General features: G+C 42.9%; 1 long non-coding RNA gene across 1 annotated transcript; it reads left to right on the top strand.

Annotated features, from left to right (window-relative positions):
* Window positions 1–84: 84 nt before the first annotated feature.
* On the top strand, window positions 85–24789 carry LOC135310521 (uncharacterized). The gene is made up of 4 exons (XR_010370604.1): window positions 85–209; window positions 18229–18425; window positions 22110–22175; window positions 22766–24789. It is a non-coding gene; the product is annotated as an uncharacterized LOC135310521 (long non-coding RNA).
* The last annotated feature ends 1282 nt before the right edge of the window (window positions 24790–26071 follow it).

Here is a 26071-nt window from a genome sequence, read left to right as displayed (position 1 = left end):
CGCACCAGGCGAGGTGGAGCTCGGAGCCGCGCATGCGCCAGGCAGAGCCGTGAGGGCGAGCCAGGGCGGGGGAAGGAGGGAAGGAAGGCGCGCAGCCGCCAGCGGGGCTCGCGGGGCAGCCAGGGGCACACGCCCATGCGTGCATGTATTCATACGCGGACACGCACGCAGGTGTGCGCATTGATGGGCGCACACACGTACGTATACAGGTGCGCATACAGGGGGACATACGCATAAACACGGACGCAGATACGCGCCTGCAGACGCGCATGCACGTGCACATGTCGCACGCGTACAGCCGTGCAGGGGTATTGAAGGAGGACAGGCGCGCAGGCACGCGTGTGTGCCCGCGCACACACGTGCATGCCTCCGCGCGCGCGCGCGCGCATACTCCTGCTAGCCCACGCGCATGCGGGCGAGCAGGCAGCCGTCGAGGCACAGGCTCAACGCGGGGGCGGTGGCACTGCGAGGGGCCGGCGGTGCTGCGGGGAGGGGAGCAGCCGCTGCCGCCTCCTCCTCCTCCTCCTCCTCCTCCTCCTCCTCCTCCTCCTCCTCCTTCTTCTCGCCCCTCGGCGAAATCCCCACCCTGGCGGCGGCGGGAGGAGGGGACGGGGAGGGCAAGGGCGACCCGCCATCGCAGCCCCCAGCGGCGGACGGGGCGACAGGGGGCCGCTGGGGTGTAAATTCAGGCGACCCAGAGCCCGACGTTATTCAAACCATGGATGCTTTCGCTCACTTGTAGCATATGCGTCTAAATAAATATTTTTAGACACCCCCCCCCCCTCCCCCAGCCCTGGGGAGCCCAGAGGGCCGCCCCCGCTGGCGGGGCTGGGGGGTTCGGGGAGCGGCCCTCAGGGTGGGCAAGAACGCCTCCGGTCCCGCACAGCCCTGCCTGCTGCCCGGCGCCCTTGCCCGCCCCTGCAGATGACTTTTTTTCCCCTTGCCTTGCGGGTCATTTTTTTCCCTCCCCTACCTACACCCCGGCCCACACATTACAAGTGTGGGTTTTGAGGGATTTTAAAAACGCAAGTAAAATTTGTGTTTTGACAGGTCAATGGTGAAGGCAGGTTGATCAAATAATTTCAAAGTTGGGTAACGCATGCAAAATTTGACTTTTGGGGATGTTGTCCTTTTTGAGGCATTAAATATGTGGAGCTGCAAGCATAGAAGGGGGGAAGAAGTGAGTAGAAAAAAAGGAAGAGAGATCTGTATCTCTTACATTATCCCTTAACAAAGTGCATTAAATATAAGTGGTTCTAACCTGGCAGAGAGTATACTTTTTTGTTTTAAAAAAGAAAGTATAATCTAGAAGCATGAGAAGTTCTTAAATGTCAGAATGGGCTGTTAAAACCATAGACATAAATTCTCAAAAGCGTGATACTGAAGCCAAGTATTTGTTCTAGGCCTGGAAATGTGCGTTTAAGAACCTTAAGCAGACATGGATACGTTACAGTTTCTAGCACAATTTTGGAAGACCCAACATGTATGTTACAGGGTAATAGCTGGTAAGACCAGTGAACTTAAACTACATCATTACAAATGAGTGCAGAGAGTCCTGGTACTCACAAAGAATATGGTAGGCAGATGTATAATTGAAATATTATGACTGAGTTAAGTACTCTTGTACTTCAGTGTGGTCTGAAAGCAGGGTACATTGCTGTGCTCAGATGGACATCAGTATTCATCTAAAAATAATCACTGAAATGAACACGGACTTCTGCATCTGGAGGCTCTCTCCCACACAGTAGCAAAACCTGCCAACTTTGATGTATTAAAATTTCAGATTCAGGACAGCGTTTATTATGCCATGAGCTTTCCTGCTACCCCAGAAGTAATAAAATTGAGAAAACTGGATCTGGAAGATGCACTCTCTCGCTGCTTTTCCCTTGCTCTGTTGCAGAGCCCACATGTCCAGTCCTTATCTCCTGCTTGACTATAAGGAGGCTATGGGGAAGCATGGCACAGGCTGAAGTCCAAGAGAACAACATCTTCTGCTCTCCCCTTGCCTACAGAGCTGGTCTTCTCCTCACAGAGATGCTCAGGTTCGTCAGGCATAATTTGCTTTTGGTAAAACCATGCTGGCTGTTCTCAGTCACCTTCTTGCTCTTACTGAGTCTGGAAATAACCTCCCAGAGTTTCAGGTGAAGCTGATCAGCCATAAGTTCCCCAGATCTTCCTTGCCTCTGGCCCTTTGGGACCTCCCACGAACACCACGATTATTCAGAGATGACAGAAGGTGGCCTCATGATGACATTGGCCAGCTCTCAACCAGTGCTTGGTTGCTTCCCATGAGCTTACATACATCCAGTTTATCGAAGTAGTCCATAACTTCGTCTTCCTCTTCTGAGAGCATCACCTTTCTCCCCCAAGCTTTGCTACTACCCACAGGGATCTGGGACCCCCAAGACCACATCTTGCCAGAAATTATGGTGCTGACATAGTATTTTCTGTGACTTGTGCCATTAGGTGCTCTGCCCCATTAAGGAGCAACACCACAATTTCTTCAGTCCTCCTTTTGCTGCTGATATACCTACAGATGCTCTTATTGTCCTTCGCATTCCACACCAGTTTCAACTCCGGCCTAGGTTTGCCCTTCACAATTTTATCCCTGCATGCTTAGATGATGCTCCTGAAGCCCTTCTTGGAATATATCCCAGTCAGTCATCAGATGAAATCTGTCTCCACAACTTTTATCAGGACATTTAGTCGTCATCTGGCATCCTTATAGCAGGAAGGACCAGAACTACTCAAAATATCCAAGATAGGGACACTGTGGATTTATACAATCATGGTCTTTATTATCAGTCTTTCTTTCCACGTGGTAGCTGGCAGTTGGTCTGGGGTTGGGTTTTTGGCCCTTGCAGAGCATCAAGTGCATTTTTTTTTAACATGGAGCTATTGATTGCAATCCTGACATCCGGTCCCTGGTTAGTAATGGGCAGCTCACGGCCCATCGCTGTTCTGAGGTGACATTGCTTAGACATGTCACAGGTTTTCCTCTGACAAAACCAATGCAGTTGTGAGGAAGAGGCAGATGACAGAAGACAGACTAAATGTGCGGGTGGATCCAGCTGATGTGGATGCTGGGGTTTATGTATTGTGCTGGCTGGATGCAGAGGTATGGGAAGGAGACTTCTCTGAATAAGACACAGGTATGAAAAGACTTAGCCTTCCTTCTGTTTTGATGAGTTTCACATTGGCTGTTGGCATGTGCAAAACGATACATTAAGGAATATACACAGAGTGAATTGCTCTATAGTAGTGGTGCATGGATGACCAAGCTGTGTGGTGAATTTCACTTTGATTCTGCTAGGGATAAATTGCTATTTTTGGGGAAGTACTAAATAACTTTTACGTTTTATGTCATGTGTTTGCAACTTTTTTTACAATGAAGCAGCTTGGCTTGCCATAGATTAATTGTGGCCATTGGTGTGCCCAATTTATTTCTGTTACAAAGGGGATAATTGTACTTTCCTGCCTCATTTAAGTATGTTACATACTCTGAAGTGCTCAGAAATTAGGTACAGACATGCTTTTGCTGCCTTGAGTGTTTTCAGCTACTTTGCATTGGTATAGCCAGCTGCTGGAAAGCAACTGGGTCTGCCCAGCTGAGCAGACTCCGAATTTGGAGAAATCTTATTGGAATTCCCTAGGGAAAAGCCACCACTCCCTCCCTGCTTCCTCGCTAATCCCTGCTGCAGCTCTAGTGCCTGGGTGTGGACTGCAGCTGAGGAGCACAAGTGGTTGGACTGTATTTTGCAGTGATCCCCTCCATAGAGCAGGCTCCGGGGAGATGCATCAACTACGTGACTGAAGTAATGCTCAGTAAAAAAGTAAGAATCAACAATTATAGCTTATAACGTGGTTGCTACATAGAAGCCCTGCAGAAAATCTAATCTTAGCATCTAAACATTTGGAAACAAGTGTCTTTTTTTAACTGCTGAAGGGGAACAAATACAACTTACCTCGTACACAAGTTGTATGGAATAGGCAGTGGTTTCCAGCAGGAGGAAAAGGACATTAAAAATAGAATCCCAAGGCTTGTTCTCCATTTACTTGTGATGCTGGACAAATGCCATCGTGAACCAAGTTTGCTGCATATTACTTTTCAGTAGATGTTGATGTCTCACTTCAGAGCATTGTAGAAAATAGTTTCCTCTGGAGCTTTCTTTGTAAACACAGAACACTGCGTGTGTCCTGTTCTCATTTCATGTGAAAACTCCAATACAAATGACCTGATAATACTTTTTTGTGTTGATTTCAAATAATTATGTGAGTGAAAATTAGATTGTGAAGCTCTGTAAGTGTAACCCCTTAGATAACAGGCATCTTTTTGGTGAACAATCTACCTTAGTTAATCCTCTTTAGATGGAAGTACACTGAAGTGTTACGAGCCTTTGGGAGCGAAGCCAAATGCTTCAGCTTGCTGATAGCTGAAGCCTTTATGCCTCCCTCTGCAGATAAAAAGATAAGGAAGGGGAAAGATCATCAGCAATATAATGAAATACTGAGGTTCTGAGTTAGAACTTAGTCTGGGCAATGGGGAGATAAAAAAGCCCCAGTAGTGACTGGGTGATGATGATGGACTGCAGTGGTCTGTCCTCTCGTTTGTTCCTCTCTTTCTCCCTGACAAAAATTTGGAGGTGAGGATCTTGACTCGTATCTCCTCATTTTCGATGCAGACAGGGGGACTCGAGCTCTTAAGGCTGTCTGTTGGGGACTACAAGTCAGATAGTTTAATACAGTGTAATCCTAATCTTAAACAGGCAGTGAAGCTAAGACAGTGTGGTGGAAACTGCATGGCCACGCCTTGGCAGGCAAGCGAGATGCTTTGAGCTCGAGCCCTGGATAGAGGAGAAGGCAGGCCACAGCTGAAGTGGGCGTTGCTTCTAACCTTTTCTTCTCTCATTCCTGTCATGATGGTGAGGAGTTAACTAATCTAAAGTGGTTAGCAATGTCCCCCCAAAATCTTAAAAACTGTCCAGCCCCTTCTGGCCACTCCACCCTTTGCCACTTATGGTAAACATGACTGGTCTTGAGAGCTGTGGTAAAACTCTCAGAGTCAGATAGGAGTGAAGCAAGTGGAAATAGGGAAACAGGCACTTCACTTTTCAAAGCCCTTTGGAGATGGCCCAGATCTGGCTCCCCCCACCTCCCATATGTTTTTATACAGGTGTGGTTTTTTTGCCAGTGTTGATTTTTGATGTCTTAAACCAGTCTTACCTTTTGTTATTGGCTTGGTGTGTAGGAATAGCAAGGAGAATGTGTAAATTCTACCAAATTACTGTCCTTTTCAGAAACATTAGTTTGAAAAATACAGAAATGAAATGCAAGCAGTAGTCAGAAAAGTTTATTTCATTCCTTGACTAAACCTGGCATTCGCTCTTGTCAGGTATGCCTCCAAGTAACTTAAATTCACACTGTAGAAGGAAAAGGTGATGAGTGATCAGTGAACATACTATCGAGAGCGGTTTTCAATATTTCATTATAGGATCTGAGCTACTTGCCTCCGGTTCTTCATTTTAACCTGAAGGATTGAACTTTTCTGTGAAGGGCTGTGCATGCTTCTGAGTCCTGAAAATAATACCTGTTCTCCCCTTTCCCCACACAAAGAGATGAACTGGTCTCTTGGGTAAGGTGTGATGTGGAGGTTCACGTTATTTTGAAGCAGTTCCCATTTCTAGCCCGAAGACTGATCTTGATCGAGTGAATTTGTTTCGGTTCCTCCCTGCAAGCTGAGGGAGATTTCTCACTGTGTTTTGCTGAAATAAGCTTGTCAGGGGAGAGTCTTGTTTCCCTGAATACTTTGCCTGGTACAGTGGCCTCTGGAAAGAAATAGGGTGAAAGGAGAAGCAGCTCATGCGCACCCCTTCATCTCCAATTCTAGTGTCCCGTCTTTCTGCCACTCTTACACTTACCTTCTCCAGTCTTCTTGAAGAAGCAGAATATAGATATTTCTGTTCTTCCCCGTGGGCCGAGGGTTTGTGCTTCACTGCAGGTCTCCACAGTATTTCCTTTGGTCACCTCTGCAGATGAACTGGAAATACTCTTTTTGTTTGGCCATTCTGCATTCTTTCTGGTTCTGTGCCGTGAGGATGCCAGCACTGCAGGGATTTTCAACACATATTTTTCTGCTTTTTTGCTCTCTGCTGTGCTGTATGATGCACTTTTCAACATTCACAGCCTGGCACTGGCTCCTGACATGGTGTCTGGTTTCAGAAAGAAGTCTCGAGCAGTTGCTGTAGTTGTGAAAGATGCTCAGGAGCAACGCTTTGTTTACTCAGAGATTTCATGGGGACATCTTGGTATGTTCTGCAGCACGCAGCACAGCTGAAACTGCCTTACAACACATAGCTGTGCAGGTTTGGGTTAACTTGTTTCAGTTGTAAAAGAGGAGCCTGACTGACAGCTGTTTTTCTGACCACATGCCTACATTATTTTTCCAAGGTATATATAGAAGCCTGACTTGCTGAGCAGAGCAAAATGACTTTGTGCAATTAATGTGACATGCTTAATAATGCTTGGAAGGGTGCAGGCATCTGCATTTATCAACCTGCCATGGCTAAAAAAATAATCTGACAAGCAATCCCAGCACAAACACAGCACATGGTTTTCTAAAACAAGGGACCGCACAATGCCCAATTGGTAACATTGCTTTTGAGATGAGATACTCTATTTTTCCAACTTGTGTCATGCCAGAAACTCGCTTTACCCTTGGGTTATACTAGAGGGTGACAAATTCAATTTACAATTTTTTTCCCTTTGGCATTTTAATGTCATAATTATTCTCCTATTTAAACAGTTCATTCCTTGAATACAAATTATGGTTTGGTTATTAGCACTGCAGTGGCACCTTGGTGAAATCAGGTCCAGCCAGCTATCTATATTTTTTCCAGTCAATAAATGAGTTTTAGAAGGTCATCATGGCATAATTGAAAAGTTGAAGGCTCAAGTAATTAGCATATAATATGCAGCTTTCCACACCCCGTATTTTTATACAGCTGCTTTAGCAATACTGTTGTCTGGGGAGGTTTTAATTTGAAAAGGAGAGTGCTCCCAAGGGGTGTCTGCTTGAAGATGAAACCTAATTTAGCTTGAGAAGAAAAAGCATCATCTACAGCTTCAGCCTCTCTTGGCTCGAGTGCTAGAAGGTGTTAGCAGACAAGCCCAGCTCCTCTCCTTTCCTCAGCAACAATACTAATCTTACTGTAGCTCTTGCTGCTGCAGAGACAGCTATACCAGGTTTAACCTGCTGTAGCTAGTGGGACCTACCCTGCAGTATGTTCATACCCGAAAGGCAGAATATACAAGTCACAACATTTTTTCATCAATATATAAACACCAGATGCTTGGCTGGCTGCCCCTTGTAGGGAAGCACAGAAATAAGAGGGGATGGGGGAGAAGGAGAGTTTAAGCTGCCTCACATACCTTGTCCCAGTGAATTGCCTGGTTTTGGTATTAAGTGGAAATTTCATTTCTGTGTTTTGGGTCTTGATCCCTGCTTTGCTTCCATGGAGCATCAGAGGAGGGGGCAGCAGGACAAGGGCTCTGGAGGCATCGACCATTGAAAGAGTGTAGCTGGGAAGAAGGGGCTAAAAATGTTAATTTATTACCAAAGTAGGGATGAATTGTGTTTGAACCCAGAGGCTAAAAGTACCATAGCCATTGTCTGTCTCCTCAGACAATCACTGTCCCCAGTGTTGAGCTCATCACAGAAGCATAGGATTGGGAGACGGCATACAGAAATCTGCTGGAGGATGTCATTTTATGCTTGGGGTCCTGCTAGAGTTTATTGCAGGCTGCATATGATCCACATGCCTGCATTGCCTTTCTGTAGAAGCTACTATATAATCTCTGTCTCAGTCCCATGTAACATTGGCATGTGGCCATGTCGCACCTATTGACCCCAGAGCTGAAATATACTCCGGACTGGTAATACCTGCATAGCAGAAGAGATCAGCCAGATCATTATATATCCAGCAAATGCATTCAATAAGCATTTTGTCTGGAAAAGCATTGAACATCTATCCCATACACATCAATACACCACTGCCCAAGCATAGACCTATGGATTTCTTTCCATTTGTGATTTTGCTTTCACAGTTTTGCTTTCTTAATTTTACATTTTGTAATATTAGAAGATAATACGTTCTGTCTGGCATGCTGAAGAAATACATGTATTTTTACCAAGAAAGTAAAATCCTACATGACAGAGGAAAATCCAGTTGAAATACGTGGGAGTTTTGCCTGAGTAAGTACTGAAAGGTTTGGCCCTTGGGATGGAAAAAGACCTTGGAGTTTTACCAAGGTTTGTTAGAGCTCCTTGTTCCCATTGCTTTTCTCTTTCAAATATGATGACTGGAGCTGTCTGGATGCAGAACTCATTTGAACTAAAAATAAGTATCTTTTAAAACAGGATCTTCATTCTCTGGTCTCTCAGAAAGTCTGCTCAGGTATGAAACAGCATGTTGCTTTTGGTGCTGATTTCCTAGACTGGTGTTTAATCTGTGTGAACTGTGAAATACTGATCTTACTTTATTGATATGGAAAAGGCTACAATAATTTGTGAGCAGACTATTGTGTTGCTAAAGACCGGACAAGCTCCTTTAAACTAGTTTCTTTACTAAGCTACAGTGATCATTTATTGCAGGCACTTAAAAACCAGCTACTTCACACTGTTTAGAGACATCGAAGAAGAAATATAGTACTCTCCATACACATAAGAATCAGATTCAAACAGATAGAATAAATCTTAATTGTGATTTCTTGTCAGGTTTTCCTTTGTAAGCCTACAAGTTCCCTGACAGCCTCGCAATTTTGGAAAGAAATATTAAAAAATCACAGAGCACTGTGATTCTGTGCCCAGGGATTATTCTGTAACCCTGAAAGGCTGAACTGACACTGCTTTTACAAAAGACAGTAGCAGGTGAGCATCTATATGGTTTTCCACAAGTGACATCTCATTTAAGGAGTGCCTCACCTGGTATTCTCACTGATCTGGAGAGGATATTGAAAATTGGTACCATCGCACGTTTCTAAATTGATGAAAATTGATGTCATTACAGACATAAAGGCATTGTAAAGCTGGATGAGCACCCACAAGGCATAACTTCAAGGGTAAGACCCTTATACGATGTAGATTCTGTAACAGCAGACATCACGGTGTAGTCTGCCGGTTTTCAGTTTCTTGTTCTTACTGTATGAGCAAGACTGGATGCTCGTCTGTTATTTAGGCCTTCTTATTTGTAATGATCATAAAGGAGGTGAAAAGTTAGAGTAAATTTTAAATTTGTGTGCTACTGGAGCCAAAGTCATAAGAATTGCATCTTTCAGACTCAATCACCCGTGCAAACTTCCGTCTTGGAATGGGAACAATTCCTTCAAGGCACAAATTATCCTCTCCAGCTTGGAGTGAACAGCTGGAAATTGCTGAAAGGTCTGCTCCTCAGAAAGAGGGGAAATGTGGTAAGATACATTGTGTAGGATGTGCGTTTATCTTTCACTGAAGTATCAACACTTGTGTTTCTAAGACTGGCTCCAGAAGGAACATCCTTCCGTTTTCATCTTAGAATTTTGGTTAATTCCATGCTTACAGACAATTAAACAAATGAGCTCCTACATGTAGCAAGTAGCCCCCCCCCCCACTTTTTTTTTCCCCTTCTCCATAAAAACACTCCTACTGAATCTGAAAGCAAGGTTTACACAAGAAAATCTTTACCCTGAGAGTGAATGCTGTGGCTTGATTTCTCTGCCAAGACTCCAGGCTTCTCAAAAGCTTAGTTATAAGCATGTAGGATCCCCAGCTAAGAGTTATATTGCATAGCAAGTGCTTGTAATAATTTATGAACTGGAATTAGAGTTGTAGAGTGATTTCTAATGCTCTAATGCTTGTAATGTTGGAAATAGTGCATTCATACAGCATGTTATAAGTACATAATATGCTTAATTACTAATTAAGACATGACTAGCCGAAACACTAGCTATCATGCCTAAATCTTCTATTTTATTTTTCTTTTTTTCAGAATAGAGTTATGCCAAATCTGAAAAGTCATGAACTGAAAGTAGTTGAAAATAATATCAAAATTAATGTCAAAACACTCAGGCATAGTTATGAGCTCTGAAGTTTAACACCAAATGAGGTTCTGATCCTTGGTTTTACTGTGGCAATAGGCAAATATTTGGGTAAGGAATACATAAGGAACAACAGTCCTATACTTCATGTTGGACGTTCCTTAGAAGAAAACACCTCTTACACTGTCCCATCACAGGGTGACACCCATTGACGACTCCTTTCTGCTCACATTTCAGTTTCTACTCTCTTAAATGAAAAAAAAAAATTATATATATACACTTAGCACAAGAGAAGGTCCCTTTCCATGCTGTTTAAGCCAGAGACTATATGCAAGTCATGTGAATGATGGAATATTTTATACTGCAAAGCCTATTACATTACATATACATTGAACAACATCCTAGACCAAGTCTCCCCTGACCTACTTGAGCAAATACTTGAGCAAACCTCTCTTGTGTATGGAGATCATGATTTGTCTCATTTTCAAGTGTCTCTTGCTAGCAGTGGTTGAGCTAGAAAGTATTTTGTTTTCCTTAGTTGTTCTGTTTGTATTTATCTGTGTGTGTGTGTATGCACATGTGCATGTTGATGCATGAAAAGACAAGGCAAACGTATGATAAAGGCTAACATTTGAAAAAGGTTGTTTTGGAGTATTAAAACCTATCTGCATTGGGATATCATACACCTATGAAAAAGACGATTTTTATTACCCTGATAAGGACTTGGTAGGAGAACAAGTGGCTTAACTTAATTGAAAAAAATTGCATGGTTTGAATGACTCCACATATTGTTAACATAAAATAGGGATAAATGGAATAAATTGGCAGTTGTTTATACAGAGGCATTGTAAATCTAAATGAGCATTCATAAGGAAAGACCTTACTGATAAGACCCTTATAATGACATAGATTCTACATCAGTGGTTATTGCTGTGTAGTCTGCTGTTTCACAATTTCTTTTTTTTTTTTTTTTACTGTATGATGAAGACTTAATGTTTGAAAAGATGTGTGATATTGTTAGCTTTGTGGCTATGGAAAAATTTTCAGTTGAGGCAGCATAGATAAAAAGGCTGCAGGAAAAGCATCAGGAAGGGGATGTCTTTGCTCCATGGGTACTGGTAGATGATTGTTGAAACCGAGTTGCTCCCTGGAAGTTTGAGCCAGGTTCTGGTAGCTGGAAAAAGAGATGATTACTGTAGGGTTGTCTCTGAAAAACTAAATTTTATCTGTAGATAAAGCAATTATAAAGGTACCGTATGCACTGCTATCACGGTACTAATTTCTTACACACTTGGGAAAGTAATGTGAGAGACTTTGGACAGCCCTCATTGTTCACAGGGAAGGTCATATGGGGTAGGCTTTGCAGGTGCAGCCTTTTGTTGCGTTCTTTGCAAGAAGAGGGATTGTAATGTTGGGAAACCTCTGTAGACCCGAATTCTTTTTCAACCATTTTGTGATTTGAGTTCTGAAACCTGATTTTTCGTATATGAATTCATGAATACAATTAAAAAGAACTTGTATCTTCAATAGAATTCCTTATGATGGTCTTATAATGTATTTTCTCCCTACTCAGTGGAAGACATCTCAGGTATCCATCTCAGCTGAAATTTCAGCTTCCGTTTATATTGCAGGAACATGGTTAAAATCAATATGCTGATTAATTTTATTACTTTGTTCTTTTATTTGATGCATCTATATCCCACTGCCAGATACACTTAACAGAGATATAAACTGAGCAGCAAAGTTAACTAGCACATGTAAGCAAGTACAAACTAAAGGTCTAAAATACCTCTCAAGCTGTCTGCTCTTCTCAATAACACTCAGGAAATAGTCTGGTTAAACAACTAATTATCCTCAAAGCAAGTTTCTACTGGGAGAAAACCTGTAAGAAACTCAAGGAAGAATCCGTGGTGGCCTCCACCAGTCCCCTCATCTGGACATTGAGGGACTGAGACTTTAGGACACAGTGCAGAAGGCATTGCATTTGCCGCATAGTTTGTGTGTAGCACCAGTGTCCTCTGGCTGATGAATTCCTAGGCTGAAAATGTGGAGAAGTGTTTTTTTCAGATATAGAGGACTACAGTCATAAGCAATCCAAGGCAAGGTACTGGATTTGGACTGGCAAACTGAATTTGGAAGCCAACAGAGTTTATGCAACATGGGAGTAGTGTGGCCCCAGGGGACAAACCTGGATGTGCAGCTACCTTCCACCCCCTCTTATTTCTCAGCTGCATGACATCTGAGTTAAGCAAGTCCACACCTATAAGAGAGACTTCTGACTCCTTAGCCAACTGAACAGGCAGAAACAGCCCTGGCTACTGCTGCTAGCAGTCACACTCCGAAACAATGTGGGACTCAAGCAGGAGATTTTACGCTTGGGGGTCAAATTCTTGAGGGAATATAAAATGGTCCCCTCATGTCTTCTACACTGGGGGAGGGATGAGTCATCCTTGCTGCAGAGTGTTATGCATTGAGCATGGATGGGATTTTTCAGTGCATTCAGCTCTGACCTAATAGCTTTCTTATTGGTGTCAAGCAGAACAGAAGAGGTCCAGAGCTAGCCATTTATTGCAGCTATTTAAGTATATGGTGCAAGTAATACCTCGTAGGTGAAACTTGCAGGAAGTCTGAGGATATCTGGGTGAATGTTTGAGCCACGGGGAAGGGGAGTCGCAAAGAAGGAGTTTCCTCCTCAGCTCTCTTGGCTTTTGTTCTCAAAAGATTTAAAACAGGTTTTGCCTGGCTTTTCCCAACTCCGTCATTTAAGTCTATGGTGCCCAAACTGAATGGCCTTTAATGTTAGTCTTTAAATCTTTAATGTAGTGATTAAACATGACAGGGATTAAGTCCTTGTCCAATAGCAGCTCACCTGGGTGCGTTGTTGGTTAGATGCAAAGCACAAAGCCAAATGCTCTTAAGCACCCAAGCATACTGCCGTTTCAAAACATAGCAAGCCCTGTCACGTCTTGTGATTAGGACGCATTTCTTTTTTATTGAAGATAGAGTGGAACAAAAAGCTGATAAAAAGAAAGTCTTGCAGGGAAAAAAAACCAGATTGTGGACACAGATTAGAACAGAAATTGGAGGGTCTTATCCTAAGTATTTTTAAATATATATATAGTATGGTTTAGATATATTTATGAGGTACCTAGTCTAATGGAAAAAACTCACAAGTTCATAATTTCCTGAAGTATCCAGGCAAGAGACTAAATTATGCATACAAGGCAAATCAAGTAGAGTTCGACACAAAAACCATTAACTAATAAAAACATTCTTCTTGTTGCCAAGTTGCCTAAAAATCTCCCAGGAAATGTCAGAAAGAAGGTGCCCGTGTGAGCTCTGGAGCCTTTAATTATATCTGCACACAGCTTATTTATTCTTGCAGGATTTTTGCCTCAGTATGTTTTTTTTCCTCCTCCTCATTTTATGTGAGTCTTAAGGTTAACATACAGTTCATGCATGATTTAAACCCTGTTCTGGAGACAATGTCTTTTTTCCTCATTGGCCTTTTCCTATGATGCTAATTACTATAGCAACTGAGGACTTCACATGGCTTTACTTTGATAACACCTCAAAGAGATTAATAGGTAGCATTACTGCATTTTACAGATTATCAATAGAAAGTTTGAGGTAAAAAGTAAAGTAAGTTTATTCATTTTTTGAGGGGGAAAATGCCATTGTAAGAAAACTAAATTGTCCATTGAAAGGTTTTGCTTTTACCTGGAAACCCGTCTGGGAAGTGTGATGCGTCACTCTGGCAAGTGTGATACTTTTATTTTTTTTCTTCCAGAAAAAGAAAATGAAAAATTTTCCTTCCACCTGCTTGAATTTAAGAGGAATTAAAGTTAATTCCTTAGTTATGAAAGGGATTTTGCACTGGCTCCAAATATTTAATTTGAAATCTCTTCTCTTAAAAAGTAGTAAACTCCATCAGTGGAACAGAGTCCTTGGCAAGTTGAGTCTCCTAATGCATATTGGCTGTACAGGGGTTACGTGATGCTACATGCTGTGTCAGGTGGGAACAAGATTGGGAGCCTGGATTTCCAAAAAGCAAAGAAAACTCATGGATTTGTCATATTGTTGATACTTGTGGACATGCCAACAGCCAGGACAATAATGCGAGTTTCCCTGCAGGACCAGTGCCAGGTACACAGTGAAGAAGGTGGCAGAGAGCAGCTGCCTTGTGTGGGGTGGCTGAGGCTTCCAGGAGAGCTGGGAGGTTTTGTTAGAAAGTTTCGTTGGCATTTCTGGACAGAAAAGAGAAAAAAAAAAAAAAAAGGGAGCCTCAACACCTCTTAGCTCTCAAGTGTAGAAGATTTTGCTTTAATCTTTCTACTTTTTCTTTGCACACTGCCTTGCACCTCTCGCTCTCTGATGCCACATGCTCACCCTTCTCCGTATTGCTGGTTCTCCCCAGGCTTGTTGTATGATGTTTTATTTATACACTGCTCTGCCTTGCTGAACACCAGTTCCTGCTTTGCTCTTTCATGCTCTCACTACTCAGCCAGCCCCAGTTTTCCTTTTCTACTCCCCATGCATGCTTTTTGACTCGTCATCTTGCCAGCCTCCAAACCTGTGCATCCCCCATTTTGCCCTCCTAGTCTTCTTTGCCTTTTCCCACTCTAGGTGCTGGTCCTCACCTGCTCCCTGCCTCCCACAAACCCTGCAGGTGATGTTGATCCTTGTCCACTCCACGTCTGAATCAGGTGCCTTCTTACACAGGCCTTGGACGGTGTCAGTGCTTTTCTGTTTCTGCTGGTCCTCAGCCTGAAGCATCTCGGAGCCATGGAAGTGCTGCTCTGGGCAAAAGGGAGCACATCTGGCACACGATGGTCACTTTGAGTGAGGGGATCTTTATGGGGCTGGAGGGGCTGTGGATGTTGGTAAGGCTGCTCATGGATGAGCAAGGTGTGTAAAACGATCCTTCAGCAGACCGGGAAGGGTGAGGGGGCAGAGGAATAGTGGGGAGGGAGCATGGGTGGCAGTCAGGGGCTGAGGCAGGAGACGACCCTGGTCTTCCAAGGTAGCCTTTTAGAGAGCCCCATTATTGCCGGCTCCTCTCCAGGGTTTACTTCTCCTGTCCCCTCCGAGGGAGCAAGAGTTAATGCAGAGGGTGGCAGCTGGACATGGCCAAAGCCCTTGGCATGCCTGCGTGGCCTGGGTGCCTGCACCTGCCTCCTTCACTCTCCCTGACCCGGAGCCCTCTGTGCACACAGGGCTGTCTCCTCCCTCAGGCAGAAAGGCGGCGCGAAGCAGGCGCTGTTTCGACCCTACTCTCTATTTTTTGTTGCAGGGTGGCGTGATCTGGCGATGATTTTGTGGGGAGGAGGAAAGGGTGCTGTGGCCCTTCACAAAATCCCTTTGCACAAGCTGCTGCTGGAAGCAAGTCACCCTCTGACTGGGAGAGATTTTTCTACATGGGAGATTATTTGAAGCAATGTGGGTGGGCAGGGGTGGTCACAGGAGTCCTCCAGCTAAGCTGCTGCCTAACCCTAATTTTGAGGTTGTGGAGGGCTGAAGAAATGGGGAACTGGTGCATAAATTGAGGACAAAGCACACTGAAACCGAAAAGGCTGCACTGTAACAAGGAGACACACCACCTACATGGCAAAGAAACTGTAGTCTACTTACTGCTGGACGTATCTGTACCTTATTTTTGAAAACTCTTCATCTGTATGGGTAGTACAGCTGAGTTAAGTTTAAGGAAACAAAGACCTTGCCCAAAGGTATTCTCCATCCCAGCAAATGAACTGAAAATATAAAACATATGGGGCAATCTGATTTTTAACAATGCTTAAAAAAAAAAAAAGCTTTTACTGTGTATTTTAAAGAGTTTCAAGGACAGCAAAAATCACTGGCATGATTTAGCTGTATCCGGAGAGCTGATGCAATCCATATCAGTAGGGAATCTCTTAAGACATCTGGGCAGGCTTACTGCTGATGGTGTCTGCTGGATGTCTTTGCAGCGTTAATAGGCAATATGTGGATGTTTTGGGGCCCCCATTCTGGATTCCTCTCTTTAAGCCTGTCATTTCTGTTTCCCTTGTTTGCTGATGGTCACCAGCTGGGTCCTGACTGTGGGTCTGGGCTGTCCCACCAAATCAGCATGCATATTTCAGCCCATGGTGCCTCAGACCCCCAGAAAGTACAAGTAGAAATGCTAGAGGCCTTTCTGATAGCTTCAGTTGGTGTGTTTCGCTATTGTTTGTATTTATTTTGGGCTGAAAGCCTCACAAAAGAGGATTTAAATTCCCCTTGCACTGAGTTTCACAGGCAAAGTAATAATGAGCATTGAAAATGAAAGTGCCTGTGTCATACCCTCCATGGAGAGAAGTAGTTGCTGAAGGCAGCAGGTGCCTTGAACATTTCCACAGTGATGGTCATTACAGTAAGCAAAGGTCCCAGGAAGCCTATAAGCTTATAAAAACCCTTTTCAGCTAAAATAAATCGCTGCAGCTTCCCTCTCAGAGATGACCAGAGATTTACTCGGTTTGCACTCAGTTTATGATCCTCCCAAAGTGCTTATAGCCTCTTCTGAACTCCTTCATACGAATAATCCCCAGCTCCTGCTAACCGCCCATACGGTCCAAAAATAATTTATATCTTTATGCTTTTAAATATCCCTGTTGTTGAGGGGAAATCCCTGCTGTTTCCTCCTCAGCTTTCTCTTTGCTGCTCTCTCCCTCACTGGCAAGGATTAGGATTGACTGCAGCCGACTTCGCTGTCTCACTCCTGGGGTCTGGCTTGCTGCAGGGGGTCTGAAGGATGCAGTGAGGTGAAGGAGCAGGTGAGGGGCCAAGGGGCCAGCTGAAAGCTTTCAGGTAAACGGTGCCAGGCTCACCGTGTTTCCCTCTGAGTTTTGAGCTGGCAGTACATCATGACAGGTCTGGCCCCATGGCTGGGCTGGCTGCAGTCATGGTGGGAAGCTCAAGCCATTCTCTTTATTTTGATTTATTTAACCATTTCAAACAGTTTTGTAGGAACAGAGCTGTAAGATTTTCTTTGATTTTTAAAGGGTGTGGGCTTTCTTTTTTAGAGCTGAATTCTTTGTTGTCAAAATAGGTGCATAATTTTGAGATCCCAAAAGCCTGTTTTAGTACCTGTGAATAGACTACACGATTCTTTTACAAACTGTCACTTTAAAGTTCTTTTCTTTCTCTCCTCTGGATCTTAATGAACCTTACCGAGAGTAAGGCATGAGCCAATTCAGTGTTTACTAATATTCTGTGTTGGCAAAACAACACAAAATCACCTTTTTTTTTTTTTTTTGTGGAGGGAGGAAGGAAATAATTATAAAAAATCTGTAAGGATGTATATCTATGCGTGCATGCATGCATGTACACGTGCTAGTTTTGATTCAGAGGTGGAAGTGATGGCAGCTAACATTGACAAAATACAAGTGTATTTTTTACTCCCATCAGGCTTTTTCATAAGGCTAAAGCACTGTTGCAGGACTCTACTGTTTGTTGATTTTCAAAAATGCAATGGATTATTATCCCATTGAAATTGCTATGAATTTTAATGGACATGAGCTATTAACACACTGAATAAAAACTCAAAGACCTGGCTTTTCTCTTGCCTATTTGAAATATGGCGTTTTGTTATTATTGTTGTAATTCTTGCTGCCAGTCTGAGGTGCTGACACTAAATTTCAATATTTTTGAAGACTCTTCTGGAAAAACAAAAAGAATCCTGCATCAGCACGGACGACTCACATTCCACTGTAATTGGTACATTATAATTTTCCCTCTTCTTGTTTTCCTTCTGGTTTTCGAAAGTACTTTTTAGTTTCTGCAAATCACTTTGTAAATTTACATTCTGGCTTAGCTCGTCTATTTTTCTGTTTCAGAAAAGTCAAGTCAAGTTGACCTGGCAAAGCAAATTAGTCTTGTTCAAATGAGATGGGTTTCACTGAAGTCTTAGTTCCCAAGTTCCACACTCCCCTAACTGCTGAGCTGCATTTCTGTACACAGATGCAAAGCTGTCCAGCTGGAGGAGTTGTTACTTGTAAAGGCATGGGTAGGGAAGAAAGTTTTTTTTCCTCCTGTGTTACCTGTATATCCAAGAGCAACTCCAAGCCTTTGGGTGGAGTGCCTGCAGGGCAAGCCTAAGGATGAGTGGTGATGGAAGGGATCTTAACTCTGCTTTTTTTTCAGGATTCACATACATGCTTACACTCTGCCACAGTCGCTTTGGGCTTCCCTGGATCATTTTTAACTCAAGATGCCCATCTCAGCTGAACTTCAAAAAATCCAGGAAAGCACATCACCTGTTTACAGGGAGCAGGGATGCAGAACCAAGTGATATGGGAGCAACTGTGCAATTCCAGCTGATGCCATTGCAGACGCTGAAGGTATCAGACTCATCTTGTTTCATTTTTTGTTTTAAAGTTACCCTGTATCCTGCTGGTGCCAGCAGAGAAGCTTGAACTGGAGATAATCACATAGGCAAGCTTGTCCTTTCTGTTTCATTGACTTTCATCATCTGTTCAAAAAGTTTTATATGCTTGGAGCTGCTTAAAGACACTTGACTTTACAGGTTTTCTTCACTTAAATCCTTGTACCTATCTATGACCGGCTTGAGATGTCTTATGCAGACAGAGAACTTGATTGTGAAAGATCTGTGAATAAGTATTTCAGCTTGTTAATATTCTCTCCCTGGTGCCAGACAGCAAAATATCTGTGTACGTATTTAAATGCCAACCATTCTAAGCACTCATTCAAAGCTTATATTGCTTATTGCAAAACATCATCAACTTTCTGATGATTAACTATGTACCAGAACAGCCCCTCTATACAAAAAATAAAAATTAAAAAGCAGATCAGGTTGATGGTGCTCTCAGCTGTATTTGTTTCTGTCAGTATGTGTTCAGGGACCGAAGAAGAGGTGTGTGAAATTCTTCCCAGGCCATGCTTGGCTATTTTTCGCTCCTGGTCTGCCTGGCTCTCCCCTTTGGCTGTGCTCAGAGCATGAACTATTAGGCAGAAGTAGGGAAAATCTCAGAGAGAATGCACGTCCCTCAAAACAGTAGCTTGTCCTTTACAGAAGAAAGAGCTTGTAGCAGGTAATGATTTACATGTCTCTAAGGGAAAGGAAAACTTCTTATCAATTAATATTTTCATATGAAGTGAAATTTCAAGTTACTAAGCAAAAAGAAACACAGATAATGTGTGGATAGAGGCATCAAATTAATCTTTTCACCGGGGCTTTTGCAAAATGCTACCTAAGAAAAAATTAAGTGTGTGAAAACCTATGTCACACTTAACTGCAAGCAGAGTGATGGCATAATTAACTAGGATAGCTGGAGATGAGGCCACATTAGAAGATCAGGTGAGAGAAGTGGAGTTAAAATAGCACAAAAATAAGAACTGTGCAGCAGAAGAAATACTGTGACAGGGAAAATGGCTTGAAACTGCCATCCATACACACAAAGGAATATCTCTTGCACTTTAAATTCAAGTCATAGCAGACTTCAGAACCTGTGCTACCTTGGAAGTGATAGAACATCTCTAAAAACATACCGAAACAAGGAAAAAGGTGGAACATTTCTGAAATACTTCAAAACTTGTGTGTGTTTCATAGCATCTCTATTTGGCCACAGACCTTTGTTCCTAGGTTAGCCATTTTGCCCACTTTGAGTCCCTCAAGAGTCAGCAGAGAGAGAGGGACTCCTGCTTGGCATCTCCAAAAGTGATAGTGCATCCCTGCTTGTTCATACAGTCCCTGAGAGCAACAGGGTGGGCCTTACTGAAAATTTTAACACAGAGAATGCTGAAAGAAGTGGGATATGGCACATATGCCAGAGTTGGTTCTATTTTTCCATTTCAAACCTTCAAAAAAAAAACCCAAAACATTTGGTTTTAGTGAAACCACTAAGAAGAAAATTGAATTAATGTATCTGTTCTTCCAGTGTGTTTCAATTCTAGCAACAACACATGAAAACTGTCAATAAAAGCAATAATGAGTGAGTATGAGTTACCATGTGTGATCATATGGGGTGAAAGTGAGACCGGTCAGGGAAATAGAGGGTATCTTCATTTCTCTCTAGAAGCAAAAACACCATCTCCAGTTTTCACTTGGACAGCTGCCATCTCCTGCTGTCCTCAGTGGTTCCCAGGTTACTCACGGCTCTTCTACTTTGCACCGATGTTGAAATTTTCTCTCAATGGCTTGTGTCAGTTTACTAATGTTTCCTGAAAAGCACTGTGCTCAGAGCTTCTCTCTGCTTTTCCCTGCTAACTTCCAAGCGGGAGCATCACTCGCTGAAAGTTTGGCTGCTTGGGAACTGAGCTGAACTGTGGGGCTGGTTTTCATTTTTGTGCTTTTGCAGACTCCGTCTCTTTTTGTCTCCCTGTGGCCTCATTTAGCTTCTCCCAGCTTTTTCCCATTTGCTGCTGCAGGAGAGCAGGGCCTGCTACTCCATAACCAGCTACTCCTGCACCTTCTCCAGCATCCTCTCTGGGACAGTGGGAAGTGCCAGGTCTAGCAGTTAAAGGTCTGAGAAATGCTGGAGCAAGGTAGTTAAAAAGAATCTTCTCTGAGGGGAAAAAATTTGTTCTCGCCCACCCTCAAAGACTGCTTTATGTCCTGCAGCCTACGCTGGAAGATAAGCGCCGCTGAAGTCAAATCACATCTTTATTTTTAGCACTTAACGAATTCTCTTTTTTCCATGTACATTTCCATTCCCTTTTAATTTGTGAAACTCCTGGCCTTGGTTGCCTCCGGTGGGAAGGAACTGCACGAGGCAGTATGCTGTGGGGAAGGATTGCTTTTCACCCTTTGCCTTTCATTTTTAGCAGATGCCCTCCTGCTCGTGTATGATGGCAAATGATGAACAGGACTCACTTTCTTTGGTGCCGTTCATTATTTTGAACACCTTTATCTTTTCCCTCCTCTGAAGTGAGCAGGTTTGATTTTACTATTCATCTAGAAGCTTTTCATGCCTCTAATTATTTTCATTGTCATTTCTGAACTCATTTAATTTCTGCATTGTCCTTCTCAAGGTGTCCAGAACTCATCACAATGTGCTAAGTTGGGGTGATAAAAAGTATTTTCAGTATTGCTTCTCTGTTCCATTCTTTCCCTTCCTAAATATTCCTTTTTTTTATCACTGCAAGACATCTCTGACAAAATGTCTACGGTGACACCCAAGTGTTTTTCTGACTCTTGACAGTTAAATTTAGAAGCCAGGAGATGTGGTTCATATTCTTCTTCTCAGAAGTCATCATCTTCTGTTTGAAAATGTTGCATTGACCTGTGATGGCGTCTTGCTTTGCTGGTATCTCATCTAAGCTCCTCTCCTGGTTTACTTAAAAGTTTTTGCTTTCCACCATTTCCACTTTCCTGTTTCTTTATTAGTTTTCAAATTTCCTCAGCAAGAAATCTTTTGTCACTTGACTGCCCTGGACTGTTTTGTATCTGCATTTTATTCCTCTCCATCTCCAGAGCCTGAGTTTAGCTATACTTGCTACAAGATAACTTGAGTTATCTTGTACTTTTTAGTATTGTCCATTTTTAAAATACTTTAAATCCAGGTCAGATCAAGGCATTACCATGATTTATTAGTGGGTCTGATAATCTTTGGCTTGACTAGTCTGTACTTATGAAAAAACCACTTCTTCAACTAGGATAAATCACTGAGGTTCACTGGGAAGCACAGGTGCCGATCAGCTCATCAATCATGCAGGCTGCAGAAGGCCACAGTACAGCAAATAATAGTAATTGACTGATAATTTGTGGGCTTTTCTTTTTCATTAGACCTACAAACCTACTGACCTACAAACAAGGAGAATAGCATAACTGTGTATTTCATGATTACGTCAGCCAGCACAGGGGCAGATTGGCTGATCAGAAAAGAACAACATTCCAAACTTTTTTTTTTTAATAAAAATGCTTACCCAAGAATAGCTTAAGCAATTTTCATGACTGAAAAGTAGTAACAGATTAAAAATGTAATTATGTATTTTTAAAACATTTGAAAAAAACCCTTTTATTCTCTCTGAATTGCCAGTTTCTGACTTGGGGACTCTGTTTCCAGGGCAACAGTTGATAACGTAGCAAACACTAAAGGAAGTACATGAGAGAATTCCCTCTTCTATTTTAGGTGAGTTATGTCCCTCTGTTATTGCTAAGGAAATGAGTAGTATTTTACACTGAAACTTATTTATCATGCAGGTCTGAGTGAAGTACAGAGAGCCTCTGCAGTATGTTTGTTACTTGATGTTTGCCAAGAGATGGAGCTGCAGAGTCAGACACCTACCAAGCCTGACCCCTGTAAATCAGGAGTGATATAATAAAACCCTTGGCAACAAAAGCCTGTAGTCTCTCATACTGATACACGCTACTCTTCCCCCAGTGATGATGGGCTTGAGTTGGGCACTTAGCCAACTCTGTCCCATCTAGTCCAACTTATTTCATTAATCTGTGGTTCAGAAAAGCCAAGAAACAAGCTGTATTAATCTTGGTAGATCCTGGCCTCTGCTCAGATAATGCTATAGAAAATGCTTGGCAGTCCCAAGTTGAGCAGTAACAGGATGAAAATGGCTGGCCTCTTGGACTTGCCTTATAACGTCCCTTCCCTACGTATACTGGGTCAAAATGCCGCTTGTGCTGCACAGCTCTTACTCAGCAAGTAATTCTCAGGGTCTACCTCCACAATTTAGGCTTTGCTCAAAACCTCATCTCAATTTCTAGGCACCTACAGTGTGAGACAGAAGAAATCGATTCCCAAGCTGCCAGAGACCTGAGTTTGTCAAGCCACAAACTGTCCTTCCCCATATGGATTTGTGGGCTTAGCTCTGGAAGCCATAAACCTATATTAGTACAGAGCAAAGCCAAGTAATTTTGGAGCAAACCTCAGGTTCAGCTCCAGGTTAATGCAGTGATCTGGTGTCTCTGAGCCAGCTCTCATCCACACCACGCTCCCATCCTTCCTGTCCTATGATCCTGGTGGGTGGAATGGGTCCAGGTTTGTGTGTGCCTGCCCATAACAACCCAGGATTGCCTGGAGCTACTTCGGGATTACGTACAAGCACGGTGAGTGGGGAGTCTGCTGAGCTAATTGGGGTCCCAATCTTATCCAAGCCCTGGGGGATTCTCAGAATAGACCATAGTTCCTGCAAACCAACTCACTCCAGCCTCTGAGTCTTCCCACACCACATCTGCCGCATCAGTTCTCATGCAAAAAAAGAGCTAGGAAAGGGCAAGAATGGACTCACACAAGTACCCTCTTGCACCCGTGAGCAGTCGGGGCATTTCTCTATTTTAAAATCTGTGTTCTGCTTCATTTGCTTAATCAAAATCCTTGTGCTTACTGATTTTATTGGTGAGAACCAATGGTAGGTCGTGGGATAAATTCTCCCTCAATCATGGTCATGGGTGAGGGAGGAAAGGAGAGAGGGAGGTGAGTACAAGGAGGTGAGTCTGTCTCTGCTTTTCGCTTTGCAGTACGAACCCCAGCTCCGTGCAAACCAGTTTTGAACCTTTCTTCCAATAAAGATTTCACTTTTTGTGCTAAGTGGTATGTCAATAAGAGAATGACTCAAAACTAAATAGATTAGAAGAAAGACCACTTGCTTATTTGCTAAACAGGATTGACAGAAGTCCTTTTTCCTCCCTGTTTTTTCATGGGAAAAGGCTGACCTTGGTTCTATGTATAACTCCAGGAGAAATATCTTGGCTGCGAATACTGAACGGAGTGGGGGGGTTCAAGTACTTTTGGGGATAAGGATCAGGCAGTGTGTGTCTAGTTGGTATTTCCTTTTGGGTGTCATGAGCAACTCTTTGTTTGCTAATTTCTGAAATTGCTGTTCTTCCCTAACTTTGGGCTATGGTTGGCCCTGGCTGACAGATATCCTGAAAATTTAGCATGGCAACCCCAAACTGTCTTTGGAGTTTTAGACTACACAGAGCTTGGTGAAATATTTTTTTTACCTGACTGCCCAGTGAAAAGCCTGTTTGTCAATCAGTCTGTCATTTGGTTGTTGGGTGGGGAAGGAAATCCAAAAATAGTACTGGAGAGGAGTGGACTATTATCCATGCTTGTAGGTGGCTGGTCAAAATACATGTGCCTTTTGGCCATGTATGGATCCAAAATAGCATAACACACATTGTCTCTTGCTGTGGTGTCGAATGAAAGAAGAGAGGAATTTGAGATGTTTAAGAGAAAAAAAAAAAATCTATCTGCTGAAAACCTGACTTCAGATAATAACTTCTTGAAATACCTGTGGCTTTTTTAGTGAGGTAAATAAATTATGATTTTTTAGACCAAAATAACTCCCTTAGACTTAAGGTCTTCTGACATATGGACCCACAGGTCCATACACTCCACTGGTGCTGTGACTCCCAGTTTTCACAGCCATGTCCCTGAGCCCAACAAGTTACTGTGGAGCCTGCACTGGACTGGTGGGACTGCTAGCTTGGTCACTGGCTGTAGTTCAGGTGTATTATGCTTGTTCCTCACCTCTGAATCCCACATCACTGGTTAGAAACTGTAGCTCTGGGTAATCCCTGGCAGCTCACTGAACCTCTGTGCCTCAGCCTGCCTGCATTGGTAAATGGAAACATCAGTAATGGATAAACATAATGATATGTTCTGTCATAGCTTAAAGATGTTCTGCTTTATACGGGTAAGCAATGCTTTCTTTCTATCCCTGGTTTATAGACATGGTTGCTGACAGAGAATTGGGTAAGTGACTCAGCGTGGAGCTCACCAAATTCAAGAGTGAATTCAAGAGTCTCTTAGAGACTTCACTTAGCATTGGAGAGATGCCAGTATATTTATGTACGTATATCAGCTGATGAAAATACCACTTGTTTGGCATTTTTGCTCTGTGCAAGACCTTGGAGAATTTGGTTCTATCTCCTGTGCATATTCATCGGAGTTTTCAGGGAGCAGGTCCATGCACTGGAGAGCAGACAAACCACATATGTATGAGCTGAGCTGTGTTTTAATTAAGCAATTGAGAGCAATATTTTTCACTGCACATACTTGATATTCTAAATAATGTAATTACGTGCACACACTTTGTTTATTAAAGTGGCTCTATTAAAGTGCTATAATTAAGTAACCACCTTTTGTTGGAGCAGCTCTATATTCTACATTGTAAAACTGCTTTCCCCAAGTACAAAACGTGCCCCAGCACTCAGTTGCCCCTTGAGGCCATGTTAGAAATTGCAAATGCTCTGCTCCACCTTACCCAGGAGCTGAATGGGTATGGCCATCAAAACATACCAACTTTCAGCAGAAGAAGTAGGCTTTGGTGGTGACTTCTGGAGTTAATTCTTGAGAGCAGACAGAACCTTTAATCACTATTTAAATAACAGCTTTTCTCACTCTCTAGCTAAAGTGCTACATTAAGCTGATGCTAAATACTTAAGGAGTGTATCAGGTCAAGCAGACATCTCATGGACATTCCAGTTTTGCTCCTGTGGTAAGCCATGGGGTAATGTGATTCAGACTTTATTGATTTTAAAAGTCATGGGATGCTGAGACTAGTTGAGTCCCTCTCCTTCTTGTGCTTACCTGTTTGTGGAACAGCAATTCAGTGTCACTTATAATGGGATTGTAATGGGGTGAGTTCACACCACGTTACTTGAAAAGTAATTTGCCTGTGTATTATTGACTGATGTCATACATAAGACTGAAGAGTGGGAAAAGAGAAACATGACACATTTGTGCTTTTAAGGTGGAAGTACAAATGGAGGAGCTTAGTGGCTGGACAACGGATGGCAATGGTCCCTTCAGCTGGCCAAGCATTTTCCAGTGAAGAATATTTCTGATAAAAAACGGTTATTTGAACCCAGAGTATTTCATGGACACATCCCAGGGTTGATTGATTATTGTTCAGCATCCACAGGCAGGGGTCTCCCAGCTGTAGCAAATCTTGAGGCAGACCCCCTGGGAGGGTCTCTAGCTCTGGCTAAGGGGGAAAAGAATACTGGCAGGTTTCACAGCTACTCAGCACTGACTAGTAGAGGTGAAATGACTGATGATAAGAG

Source organism: Phalacrocorax carbo, chromosome 1, assembly GCF_963921805.1.
Source record: "Phalacrocorax carbo chromosome 1, bPhaCar2.1, whole genome shotgun sequence".
Taxonomy (NCBI): Eukaryota; Metazoa; Chordata; class Aves; order Suliformes; family Phalacrocoracidae; genus Phalacrocorax; species Phalacrocorax carbo.
Note: the sequence above shows the minus strand (reverse complement) of the source record. Positions and strands in the feature narration are given on the sequence as shown.